Genomic DNA, 14,122 nt, shown 5'->3' on the forward strand with positions numbered 1-14,122 from the left:
CCTAGACTAGCAGGTAGTGTATAAATGCTGGTTAAAACCCTAGAGATGCTAAGGACTTGCAAAATACCTGCGTCGTATTTTGTCCTTTAGCTTGAAGGGCAGGGGTTAGGCATCTTGGTTTATGTGTCATTTTTATAAAAAATGCATTGATTGGATGTTTTCCAGTCTAAAATGCCGTGTAGATGTTCAGACTTTAAAACCAGCTGCTTGGTTTTGGGGTTCAGAGGGTTAAAACACTGATTATATATTAGTAAATCTTCAATCTCCTTGGATGAACCTCCAAACGCAGCATGTTTTCACTCTTTAGTTTGTTCTCTGTGATGAACCTGAACTCCACACATAAGGGGCTAACTGTTAAAGTGACTTTTTATCTGTTCATCTGAACCTTGGCTGTAGCCGCCATCCCTCCGAGCTTTGCCCCAACAAAGACCACTTTATCCGGCCTGTCGACAGCCTTCCCTCCCCGTTTACCCCCCTCCTGCTGCATAATGTCGTATTGTTGGGTCCAGACTTCCAGCATCGGCTTTGGCTCTTCGGGACTTTAAAGAAAAGCTAGATTCGGTGTTGTACCTGCTCCCACTCAACGCTTTTGTAAACTGGATTTTTGATATTTAGAGATATTATTTTCCCCAAGTTGTTCCATGTGTTTTCCGCACAAAGCCCCACTTTGTTCTTCAGCAACAATTACCATTTTTTCCTCCTCGGTGCTGCAGAATATTACGCTGTTGTCAGGATAAAGCGCCACAATTAGAGAAACAGTACAGTCAGCGGCAGGAAAAACACTCCAGCCTGCAGATTCAACCATAAAACTACAGTTTAAGGTCGACACCTTTCAAATATACGACTAAACTGGCAAAAAAAAGTATGATTAAAGAGACAGAATGCAATATTTAAAAATGAGTATGATAAATAAATGATTAAATAAAAATAAAAACCACAACATATTCAAGATAAAAAAGCTTTCTAAACAGTTTGTTGTTGAATAGTTAAAATACTTCCAGGTAATCAGTCATCACCGCAAACCTTTGCCATCGCCGTGTCAATGGAGGAAAGACTCACTAGCATTCCTCGGTTAGCAGCTAGCAAGCACTCCTTGGATAGTCTGTAGAAATAAAGCTCATTAGTATCTCTAGAATGCTAACCTGCGTTTCTAAACTGCTTGGTAGCATCCCAACTGGTCATTAGCAGAATTAGGAAGCTAGCAAGATAATACTGAGTTGTTCTAAAGAATCTCCTAGAAGTAATGGTTGCTATCCTAGGTTTGCTAGTGACTAGCTTAGGAATGCTTGTTGCTAGTCTGGATGTGAGTAGTTTAGAAATGCTAGTTATCACCCTAGAAATGCTAATGAGTAGCATTTTAATGACTGCCAAAGGAGTGCTAGCTTCTAGCCTTGGAATGTCAGTGACCACCCTTGGGATTGTAGTTGCTAGGCTAGAGATGCTAGCAAGTAGTTAAGAAATGCTAGTTACCATCCTAGAGGTAAAAATGAGTTTTATTTCTGATGAATCTCTGAGAAGTAGTGGTTGCTAGCCTCAGTATGCTAGTAGGTAGTAGTAGTACTTAGGAATGCTTGTTGCTAGCCTAGACATGGTAGTTACTAGCCTCCTAGAATCTTCTAGAAGTGCTAGTTGCTAGGATAACGTTATTTCTTTTACACCGACAAATCAAAGAAAGATGGTTTTACCTTAGCTGACGTGTTTCAACTGCAACTGCAGTCTTCTTCAGCGCATCATCTGACGTGTGCTGATATGTCCTTTTTATCATGTGACCAGTCTGACAGATCTGTCAGAATCTGTCAGATAGGCCACGCCCCCCACCATCCGGTGGTCTCTGGAGGATGGAGTCCCAGGTATTAGAGGGTGTAGTCCCCCTCGTCCCGGTTCATGTAGCAGCTCGCCTGCTTCCTGATCTCGATGGCCTCCTTGACCCATCATTTATGTTTGTTGGTCTCCGATGTTACAATCCTCCCCCTGTCCCAGTCCATGATATGATTATTTCTTTTGCAGTGATCCCTGATGGCTGATTATTTGTTTTCTTGTTCAGCTTTTTCTTTTTGTGTTCTTGTGAGTCGTCCAGTTGTTTCCTTTTCACATTCTGTCTGGTGTTCTTTTCTTCTTGTGTTGAATGTTCTGCCTGTTTCTCCAATGTATGTTTTCTCGCAAGATTTGCACGGAATTTCATAAATGATGTTGCATTTCTTGTCCGGTTCTATTTTGTCTTTGGGATGGACTAATAGCTGCCGGAGTTTTGTATGTGGTTTTACTGCTGTATTGATGTTGTGTTTTTTCATTATGCGCTGTATGGGATCAGTTATCCCACGGATATATGGGATGGTGATTGTGTCTTTGTTTTTATTGTCCGGTTGTTGTGTGCGTTTTGTTTGTGTTTCCTTTTGTTTTTTGACTTTGTTTTTAGCTTGTTGTTTTCCTTTGTTTATGGCCCATATTGGGTATTGGCAGTGTGTGAGTGCGTTCTTGATGTGTGTCAGACCGGGGGGCGTGGCCTATCTGACAGATTCTGACAGATCTGTCATACTGGTCACCTGATAAAAAGGACACGTCAGCACACATCAGATGACGCTCTGAAGAAGACTGCAGTTGTAGTTGAAACATGTCAGCTAAGGTAAAACCATCTGTACTTTGATTTGTCGGTATAAAATAATAATAATAATAATAATAATAATAACGTTATCCTATGATAGTTAACGACAAAATGAACATCATCCAAATAGTGCTAGTTGCTAGCCCATGGATGACAGTGACTAGCCTAGTGATGCTCATGAGTAGTTTAGAAATGCTAGTTACCACCCTAGAGATGCTAGAGATGTATTTGTAATGAATATCCATCATATACTGACTACAAGTTATTTTCTATCAGAATATATTTGTTTTTTTTTAATAAAAGCAGCTAAAGTCTCTACTTTTGTTCCAACTGATAACTTGCGCTGCGGAGGTTGCTATGGTGATGGGAACAGTAGGTGATGTAAACAGAACCTCCTCCATCATTTAACAACACTCAACTGTTCAACCTTCGACTCCTTCGAAGGAAGCAGCTCCTGAATTAGACTCACTACATTGACGACACCAGAACAATGCATTAGCTCCCATTTCCACCAGACTTTAGCGTCACTTTTGGACCTCAGTCTTCCATCTTTCTACCCAGTCTGTTATCTCCAGGACCTTGATTTCCCACACCGGGTCAGCCTCCTGCAGCGTTTTCCTGTTGCTCCTTCACACCATCAGTGACGGAGCTGAAACCACCTGCTGGGTTCATCCTGTGTGATCTGATCTCCGGCTCATTCCAGACCATGACTCTGAGAGCGTTTAGGCACGTAAAAGCAATCTGAGCCACCAAAGTGAAGTTTCAGGAGAACTGCACGCCACAGTGTGCTTCGCTTTACTGCCAGCAATTAGCTGTCCACAGTGGATGTCTCGATCTGGAATCAAACTACAGACTTTCCAATAACAGGCTCCTAAATGGCTGTTGATTCCTGAGCTAAATTTATCCTCCCAGTAATGATGTCTGTGACTGGATAAACAACATGTGAGATCTAAGACCTGAGGAATGCTCTTAATGGGCTTATTTTACCTGATTGTAGCTGAGCCATGATGCCAAACACACATCGACACACACACCAACACACACCAACACACATTGACACGCCAACACACACCAACACACACCGACACACACCAGCGCCGATCTTGCGGACAGATGTTCAGGTTTGGGTTTCGGTTCCGTTCCCAGGAGACTCCCATGATGCCTTGCACCTGCTCACAAACATAGCCAGGTCTGCTACCAGGTCATCAATCATCGCCAGCCACCCTTTGCCCTCGCCATGGCAACGGAGGAGCCAAAACCACCAGGAGAGAAATGACAACAACATCCAATAATAATAAACGTTATCAGTAGCTGCTGCAGTTTCTCCTCCAGTGGTATTTTAAATAGAAACTTCAAGACGTACGTGTTCTCAAAGGCCTCTGGCTCCTCTCAGAGGTTCATTTTTAGTATTTTATTATTTTATCTTAGAATTTGATCTTACAGGTTCTCATCCTGCTGTTTCCCTTTTTAGCATTTTATACTGTTAATTTTCTTTTACAAAGTGATTTTGTAAATTTATATTCTGTCTTTGCACAATTTGCACAATTGGGAACATGTCCAGCACTTTGGCCAACTCAGACAGTTTAAATGTGCTACATAAATAAACTTGATTTGAACAATTATCCAGTAGCATCATCACGCACCTGTAGTCTTTCACTTTATTCCATCCCAAAAAACACCAAACAAATCACCCAAAACAGAATCACACCTAAAGTTTATCTTCAGTTGGAAGAATTGTGAGTCTCGAATGTCAAAATTTAATGTTTCCAAACAATATTTTTCAGTTTCATAACAGTTACTCATTAGCATCCCTGGACTAGCAGCTGTCACGCTAGATGAGCTAGCTGCTAGCAACTAGCATTCCTACGAAATTCATCAGAAATGCAACTCATTAGCCTCTCTAGAGTGGTAAACCAGCATTTCTAAACTACTCACTAGCATCTCCAGGCTAGCAATTAGCATCAGATAGTGAGGCACTAGCATGCCTTTGCTAGCAGTTAGCGCTCATTGGACATTTGTTAGAAATACAGCTGATTATAAAGTCTCAATCTCTGGTAACTAGCATTTATAAATGACTTGCTAGCATCCTTAGGCCAGCAACTAGCATTCCCATGCTAGTCACTACCTTTCCTAGACTAGCTGCTAGCTAGCACACCTTTGATAATCATCAGAAGTACATCACACTAGCATCTCCTGGGTGGTAACTAGCATTTCTAAACTACTTGCTAGCATCCTTAGGTTAGCAAGTAACATTCCCATGCTAGTCACTAGCATTCCCAGACTAGCAGCTAGCACGCCTTTGATAGTCCTTACAAATACATCACATTAGCATCTCCCGGGTGGTAGCTAGATAAAGATAAAGAGGCTTTATTGTCATTGTGCAGAAATACAACGAAATTTGTCCTTTATCTTTATCTTTAACTAGCATTTCAAAATGAGCATCCCTGGTCTAGCAACTAGCATCTCCAGACTAGCACTCTTCGGACAGTAATTAGGAATTCAACTCATTAGCATCTCTAGGTTGGGAACTAGCATTCCTAAACTACTGGCTGGAATTTCTAGGCAAGTCACAAGAATACCTAGCACTCCATGGATATTCATTACATTTTTTTTTAAAAAATCCTTAGCATCTATGGGGTGGCAACTAGCATTTATAAACTGCTCACTAGCACCCCGAGGCTAGCAACTAGCATCTCTAGGCTAGTCACTAGCATCCCTAGTCCAACAGCTACCACTCCTACAATTGTCATTAGAAATACTATTCGTTAGCTTCTATAAGCTAGCAACTAGCATTACAGGTTACTCGTTTGAATAATTTGCTTGCTAGTTGCTAGCTTAGAGATGCTAGTTATGAGTTAGTATCTTTAGTGTGTTGCAGATGTATGACTGACTGAATTAATAGATGATGCAGCATTGTCTTGTTTCAGGCAAAAATAATAATGTGGTGATGAGTATTTAAAATGCTACATAGCATGTCGCTGTACAGGAAATGAGCATGAGTATTTTAGCTGGATTGAACCTGTGAGGTGTAGATCTCTGACCTGCTGCCAGGTTACATAAAATCCCGGCCAACACATAACCGCCGTCTTTGTTGGGAGCAGCCGGAGGTGTTTACTGGAGGCAGCAGCTGGACGAAGGACGCCCAAGAAAGAAGCTCTTTCACCTGGAGGATGGAGGGATGAAGAAGAAAGAAAACAAGGAAGGAAAGGCAGTAAACAGATCCTTTAGTAGCTCTGATTTATTCTGTTTGTTCCAACAGGACACTCAGCAGCTGATTTATTTATTTGCAATCAGTGAGATTTAAAGTCTCTGTCTCTCTCTGACAGTAAACATGGCGGCAGAAGCAAACAGAAAACAAACAGAAAACAAATAACAGTTGAAAAGTTGTGAAAGAAAACTACTGAAGTATGTCCTGCTGGAGGTTTTGCGGTTATGTGTCTCTCTGTGGTCGTTTTGTGTGCCTTTGTGGTTGTTTTGTGTCTTTTAGTGGTTGTTTTGTGTCTTTTAGTGGTTGTTTTGTGTCTTTTAGTGGTTGTTTTGTGTCTCTTTGTGGTTGTTTTGTGTCATTGTAGTTGTTTTGTGTCTTTTAGTGGTTGTTTTGTGTCTCTGTGTGGTCTTGTGTCTTTTAGCGATTGTTTTGTGTCTTTTAGTGGTTGTTTTGTGTCTTTTAGTGGTTGTTTTGTGTCTCTTTGTGGTTGTTTTGTGTCACTGTAGTTGTTTTGTATTTTAGTGGTTGTTTTGTGTCTCTTTGTGGTTGTTTTGTGTCACTGTAGTTGTTTTGTGTCTTTTAGTTGTTGTTTTGTGTCTCTGTGTGGTTTTGTGTCTTTTAGTGATTGTTTTGTGTCTTTTAGTGGTTGTTTTGTGTCTTTTAGTGGTTGTTTTGTGTCTTTTAGTGGTTGTTTTGTGTCTCTGTGTGGTTGTTTTGTGTCTTTTAGTGGTTGTTTTGTGTCTTTTAGTGGTTGTTTTGTGTCTCTTTGTGGTTGTTTTGTGTCTCTGTGGTTGTTTTGTGTCTGTTTGTGGTTATTTTGTGTCTCTTTGTGGTTGTTTTGTGTCCTCGTCTACAGAAATGTATGTATTTGTTCATAAAGTTTTTAAAATAGACGTCATCAGCAGGAATCCAGAAAGAGAAAAATCAACACATTGTTAGTTTGAACATTTGCTTGTTTGTGTTTAATAGTTGAACCTAGAGGTGTCATTGAACCAGGAACCCTGTGATCACATGATGAACTTGTTCAACCACTGCACCACATGGTCAGCGGTTGAACTTCTCCTGGGATTGGGTCTGGATTGACGTCAGCACCACAGAATGTGGAAACACCTGATCTGAGTTCCAGGTTGAAGGAAACTCCCAAAGATGGTGAAGGTGAATGAAAACTCTTCCCATCCGCTCTGATCTTTGTCTCTCTGCTTGTCTGTGCTGCTTAGTGCTGAAGACGGTCCAGAGGACAAGGACGCTGACCTTTAACAGCGAGACGTGGGTTCGAATCCCAGCAGGTCAGTCTGTGTGTGTGATGAGTGAATGTGTGTTCAGAACTACAAAACTCTAAATAAACCAATCTGAAAACAAACAAAACAACTCTCAAAAACAAACATTGAAAACCACTTAAAGTTGCGTCGCTGCGTCTGCGTTCGGTAGAATTTCTGATTTGTGGTCGTTGAACTTGGACCTTGGAGGGAGCAGAGAGACAACAGGTGGAGGTAAGAAAGCTAGCTGGCAGGTAAACAGCTAGCTTTTACTGCTGCTATGTTGTTGGACTGTTAGCTTCAAACTCACTCTTTTACATCTTTGTCATCGTTTTATTTCTCTCTAGGTTTTTGTGTGTCTTTGTGGTCAGTTTGAGGTTTTTGGGATTGTTTTGTTTCTCATTGTAGTTTTTGTTTTTACCATTTCTACGGAGACATTTTGTGTCTGTGGTTGTTTTGTGTAATTTTGTGTCTGTGAACATTTGTAAATATTTTCTGTCTCTTTGTTGTTGTTTTGTGTCTTTTTGTGGTTGTTTTGTGTCTTTGCTGTTTTGTGTCTCTTTGTTGTTGTTTTGTGTCTTTTAGTGGTTGTTTGTGTCTCCTACTGGTCCCTTTGTCTCGCTTTGTGGTCATTTTCAGATTAATTTGCCATCAATCAATATATTGTATAATATAATATAATATAATATAATATAATATAATATAATATAATATAATATAATATAATATAATATAATATAATATAACATAATTGGTTCTAACTTGAGGGTTCTTCAGTCATATATTCAGAACATTGTGATGACACCATGAAAAGTCAGAGGATCACTAAGTCCAACAGACTTTATCCTCTGGAAACGTCGTTAGCGTCTTTTGTTTAGCCCAATAAATGATGAGTGATTTTTACCACATCAGCAGATTAACGATTTACAGCTTCAGCTGAGCAGAAGCACATTAAGATGTTGGACAGCCTGTCGGTTTGGAAAGCTTCTCTGTTGTTGATTCCTACTGAATATGTCCTCCTGACTTTTACCCAAACAAAACACAAGCATTTGCTTCCAATGAAAACACGAGTGGAACAATTCGAAACAGCAGTATTCTTTGGTTTTAGGAGTGAAATGAAGTTGGAGCTCCTCAACCATCAAACTCAGCAGAACGGAGGACAAAAAGACGAGTTTCTGAAGCACAAATTCAAGCATTAGGTAAAGTTTTCAATACGTAGCTTCCGTGAACGTATAACAACAGATACTGAATGTGTTGATGGCAGCATGGAGAGTTTTACTACATTTATGCCCTTTTCATGTCCAGACAAGTTCTCAGCTGGACTGAAGGATTCTGACGGTCAGGATTCATCTTGTCGCTCATCGTCTGGATGGAAACTGATCTCCAAATCTCAGTTCTCTTCAAATCAGGCTGTCCTGCAGGATTTCATTTACCCTCTACCTTTACAAGCCTTCCAGGACCTGCTGCTGAGGAACATCATGATGCTGCCACCACCATGCTTCATGTCATGATGCTGCCACCACCGTGCTTCACGTCATGATGCTGCCACCACCGTGCTTCACGTCATGATGCTGCCACCACCGTGCTTCACGTCATGATGCTGCCACCACCGTGCTTCACGTCATGATGCTGCCACCACCGTGCTTCACGTCATGATGCTGCCACCACCGTGCTTCACGTCATGATGCTGCCACCACCATGCTTCACGTCATGATGCTGCCACCATCGTGCTTCACGTCATGATGCTACCACCACCATGCTTCACGTCATGATGCTGCCACCATCGTGCTTCACGTCATGATGCTGCCACCACCATGCTTCACGTCATGATGCTGCCACCACCGTGCTTCATGTCATGATGCCGAAACATATCATCTAGTCTGATGAACATAAAGCTCCATTCTGGTCTCCTCAGACCAAATAACCTTCTTCCAGGTGTCTCCCACATGTCTTCTGGTGAACTCTAGTCCAGATTTAATTGGAGCTTTTGCCAACAGAGTCTTTCTCTTTGTCTCCATAAAGCTTTGATGTCAGCTGCTGAAGCTTAGAACTCCTTCTGAGGAGCCATAGATGTCTTGGTGGCCTCTCTCACTGGTCTCTTTCTTCTCAGTCTCTCAGTTTTTGAAGACAACCTTGTGTAGGTAGATCTACACTTGCTCCAGCAAACTTGCTGGCTTAGAGAGGATTTCTGAATTTTTCTTCCTTCTAATAATAAAAACATTAAATTGACATAAAAGTAAAATAAAATGAATCCTGATTTGATGACTATTGACAATGAACTATCAGGGATATGATGTAAATACTGAGCAGTTAGAAATGAATGACGTGTTGTTGTATTTTTTAAACAAAGTGGGCTGACTTTAACTGGGATGCTCTTTCATGTTCCGGAGGAGGTTAAAAAAGGATTTTCCATGTAGCGATGCTCTTGCCGGGGTTCCAGGATATTTTCTTTTCATCTGAATGAGTAGTTTGGCTTTCTGAGGGAAAACTCCATTCAGACTGGAGCAGATGTTGACCATGACTAATGCTACATGAATGGACTTCGATGGATAGAAGGCTGAGTCATAACTCTGTGACCTTTTTCTAAATGTGATTTCTCATGATCTAGCAGCTAGCCTTCCTATGCTAGTCGCTAGATAATAACGTTACTGAATGGACAGAGCTTCTTATTAAATCAAGTTTTTTTGCCCAACGAACCCATTCAGTCAGAGGTATTCATGCAACAAACATTTCCTAGTCCACACAACTGTGTATGAGTCTCCATTTCTATGCAAAACAAGGAATTTCCTGCAGATGTGACTGCAAAAAGTCATCACCAATTAAAGAACTTCTTTATTTAAATCACGGTTCTTCATCTACTTTATGTGATCCTGGACTTATTGGGATAGGTGGTATATAATAACATAAAATTAGAGCTGCAGCAAACAATTACTATCAGTTTTTCAACTGTTAAATTAAATATACGGTCGATAAAACACCTAAAACCAGAGGAAGAGAAGCGCCTCTCACATTTCCCCAATCCCAAGCTGCCATCTTGATGTTCTTCTAGTTCAGAACCCAAAATATTCCATTTATTATAATGGGAAGAACCCAAAAACACAGTAAAAATCTTACATTTCAACATTAAAGATGATCTAAATGACCTTTAATCAAAATAGAACCAACAGTCTCACAAATGGTTTCTTGAAGAACTTGTCTTTGAAGCGCTTTTTTTCTTGTTTTGACTTCTCAGTGTATAAAATATGCTATCAAGAAATAAAGCTGCTGTGTCTAAAGGAATCTTTTTTGATGGTTCTTGGGGCATCTTTGGGTTTCTTTGAAAGAACTTCTTGTCAAAAGGTTCTTTGTGAAAGAAAAATGAATCTTCTGTGGCGTTCCTGTGAAGAACCATCACTGGAGGCAGTTCAGTCTTTATTTTTCTGAGTGTACGTTCTACTGGAGAAATAATTTATGCAAAAAATTGTTGTCGTAACCTCAAACACAGCGACAGGTTTCTACTGTCTCCTAAACGAGGACAAACACAAAAAACGTCTTCAAAAATCTCTCCATTGTCAAATAAAATCCTGAAAACTTCAAAAAATAATCCCAGCCTGTGCAGTGTGAGTGACGTGCTGTCAGCGTGGCCGTAATGTCAACACCGAGCAGAGAGGATGGCCTTTATGTCCGACCAGTTCCCAAACGTTCCTGGCGTTCCCTGACCCCGCTGGGCCTCCGTACGGCAGCAGCAGCAGCGTTGATGTACGGAGCCTCTGGGAAGCCCGGCAGGTTCATATGAGCCGAGTGTTGACAGCTTGAGAGGGTCACGGCGGCTCGTAACGGACTGAGGAGGTTCATATCCAGCTTCAATAAAACGATATGAGCTCCGTGTGTCCGTCTCCGTCACTCAGCCCGGATTTCTGCTGCCATTAATCACACCGCCCCAGCTTTGTCTCCTTTTTCTCATTTTCTGTCTCATTTCTGTTGTTTTGTGTCTCGTTTTTGTCATTTTTTGTCTCGTTTTTGTCATTTTTTCTTGTTTTTGTTGTATTGTCTCGTTTTTCTCATTTTGTGTCTTGTTTTTGTCGTTTTCTGTCTCATTTTTGTCATTTTGTCTCATTTTTATCATTTTGTGTCTCGTTTTTCTGATTTTGTGTCTTACTTCTGACATTTTGTGTCTCATTTCTGTCGTTTCGTGTCTCATTTTTGTTGGTTTGTGTCTTGTTTTTGGGATTTTGTGTCTCGTTTTTCTCATCTTCTGTCTAATTTTTGTCATTTTGTTCTCATTTTTGTCGTTTTGTATCTTGTTTTTCTCATTTTGTGTCTCATTTTTGTCATTTTGTATCTTGTTTTTCTCATTTTATGTCTCATTTTCACATTTTGTGTCTCATTTTGTGTCTCTTTTTTCTCATTTTGTGTCTTGTCTAATTTTTTTGTCACTGGGGTGAGGTTTTGACCAGTAGACAGATTATTTCCTGTCTTTATGCTAAGCTAAGCTACTGACCATTCAGATCAATCCTCTCTGTGAGGTTTGACGGTAAAAGTGGAATAAGTTTGAGATAAATGAGTGTCTTTCTCGCCTCCTTCCCCCTCCGGTTCCTCCTTTTGAAGGGTAAACTTTCGAAGGAAAACATTTCGAAGGCAGTGCTGCCCTGTAGCTGTCATGATGTCATGGAGTCCCTGCACTCAGCTAAACTTATCTGCAGCCTCTTTATGACTTCAGCACTGAGTGTTTGACGGAGCGAGGAGGCAGAGATGCTGTTTCTGGGTGTTTTACGACAGTCCGGGGGCTCCGAGTGCTTATCCAGCCTAATAAATCCTGACAGGCTCTCCACAATAACCTGGATGAGGTTTCTCTTTTCTCTGCTTCCCCCAGCGGCCGGCTAACCTCGCTGCTATGCTACATATTATACCTGCCACCTACTGTTTCCTCCACTTCAGCACACTCACATGTCCACTTGCATGTTTGTGAGGACCCTCCGTCACAGACCTAAACCCAAACCTGAACCTGAAAACTGACTTTAAAGCCTCAAACTGGTCTCTGAAGGTCCCAAAGTGAAGACCAGACACAATGTCCTCTCAAGGCAGGGATGTCCTCACTCCAAAGTTCTGACATAAATTAATTTAAACCTAATTAATTTCAATTAGACTAACTAAACCTTAATCTAAACCCAATTCCAAGCTAACTTTAACCCTCTCCTTAATCTGAATCTTTATATAACCTTTCTCTACACCTAAATACAAACACAAACCTAAATTTAGCCTAACCTAACTCAAACTTCAACCTAATCAGGACTAAGTCACAATATAAACCCAACCTAAACCTAAACTGGACCTTCAACCTAAACCAAGTCTTCACCCTAAAATGTAGTAACTGACATGACAAAGATTTGCGTTTTGCTCCCAGAAGAGAGTTGTGTCCCAGCAATGCTGCCGTTCCAGCTGAGTAATGCGGTACATAGTGTGGATAAAATAGTGTGTGCTGAGCTACAGATGGAGGAAAGTGTCATATTTATTGTCTGGATGGGGTTTGAATCCTGCCGTCCTCCATCTTTTATTGTGTCACGTCGGCTGAATCATTGGGTCCATTCCTGCCAGGACGCTCGAGCTGTTTGCAAAGTGACATAAGTTCTGGCTGGAGCTGGATCCATCTGTCAGCTTGAAGGCTGCAGCATGAGGTGGAACATTTAACACGTATGAAGCATCCATCTCAGGAACACGGCTACTTCCAGTCCTGCTGGTGGAGTTCTGTGGATGAAGCACTTCACTTCAAACCTGAATATCTCAGCTGCTGTTTGATGGGTTTCCATGAAATCTTCTACAAGCATTCCTGATCGTCAGAGGATGAACCCCGGAAAGTTTGGTGATCATCTGACTTTTACTGTCACATCTCCAGGAGGTTTTGAGTAAAATATCTCAGAAACTTTGGAATTCGGTTCAAGCGTTCATGTGAAACCATGTTTTTAGATTTTAATATTCTTGGGCATTGGGGTTCTTTCTGCAGAAACAATCATTTTTTAAATGTGTGGATAAAAACCCAGAATGTTAATCCTGAAAAGACTTTTTTTTTGTCACATTTTAATGTCTTTGAAGTTTTGCAGATGGAAATTGAAGTTTTGCTGCCATTTACACATGAAACTAAGAAAGATTCCATATTTTCATTATGCTCTTTTTATAATTCAGACTTTGACTGGAGCCTCTTTCTTCTTCTGCAGTGATTTAACGGCATCAACTGGATAATTAGTTTATTGTGATGAACCAACTCCTAATTACTGCATGTTGTAAAGGTCGCGGACGCAGTGGAACAGCTGTTAATGTAGGTTCAAAATTACGCTACATTTGATTGCAAAGTGGAACTCTGATTTTAAAAACTCTATTTTATGCTGCAAACATGCAGTTCTCTGGTGCTCAAATATAAGAATGTCTTTTAAAACATTTCATCTTTGTGTTTGTTGATACTCAGCATTATGAAAAAACTTTTAACGTTTGCATGAAGTAGTTGATGTAAACAGGCATTCGTTTGTGCTGCGTTTGGGTGCAAACTCACATTTTCTGCATTCAAAAACAATATCTGAAGCTGCAAACACACAATTCTCTCAAAGATAAGATGACCTCCAGTTTTTCAAACCGTTTTCTCACATTTGCATGTTGATGTCTTAATTTTTGTGTGACATTTTTCTTGAATTTATGCTAAAATTTGTGCTACATTTGGATGCAAACTGGTATTTTCTGCATTCAAAAATAATATCTAATGCTGGAAACACACAATTCTCTCAAAAATAAGACGGCCTTCAGTTTTTCAAACCGTTTTCTTTCATTCAGTCATTGACTTTCCATCATAAACCAATAAGTTTCATCTTAATTCACTGATAATGTTTTAAATTATGAACTAACTCTTTATTTTTCTCTGACAGGCTTTAATTTATGCTAAAACTTGTGCTACATGTGGATGCAAACTAGTATTTTCTGCATTCAAAACCAATATCAAAGCTTCAAACACACAATTCTCTCAAACATAAGACTACGTCCAGTTTTCAAACTCTTTCCATCATGAACAAACTCTTCATATTTGCATGAATG

General features: G+C 40.4%; 1 long non-coding RNA gene across 1 annotated transcript in view; it reads left to right on the forward strand.

Annotated features, from left to right (window-relative positions):
* Nucleotides 1-7,098, forward strand: part of LOC118469883 (uncharacterized) — a 30,888-nt gene extending 23,790 nt beyond the window's left edge. The window contains exon 3 of the long non-coding RNA XR_004846860.2: nucleotides 7,028-7,098. This is a non-coding gene — a long non-coding RNA (uncharacterized LOC118469883). The remainder of the gene's footprint in view (nucleotides 1-7,027) is intronic.
* The last annotated feature ends 7,024 nt before the right edge of the window (nucleotides 7,099-14,122 follow it).

This window comes from Amphiprion ocellaris, chromosome 5 (genome assembly GCF_022539595.1).
Source record: "Amphiprion ocellaris isolate individual 3 ecotype Okinawa chromosome 5, ASM2253959v1, whole genome shotgun sequence".
NCBI classification, from domain to species: domain Eukaryota; kingdom Metazoa; phylum Chordata; class Actinopteri; family Pomacentridae; genus Amphiprion; species Amphiprion ocellaris.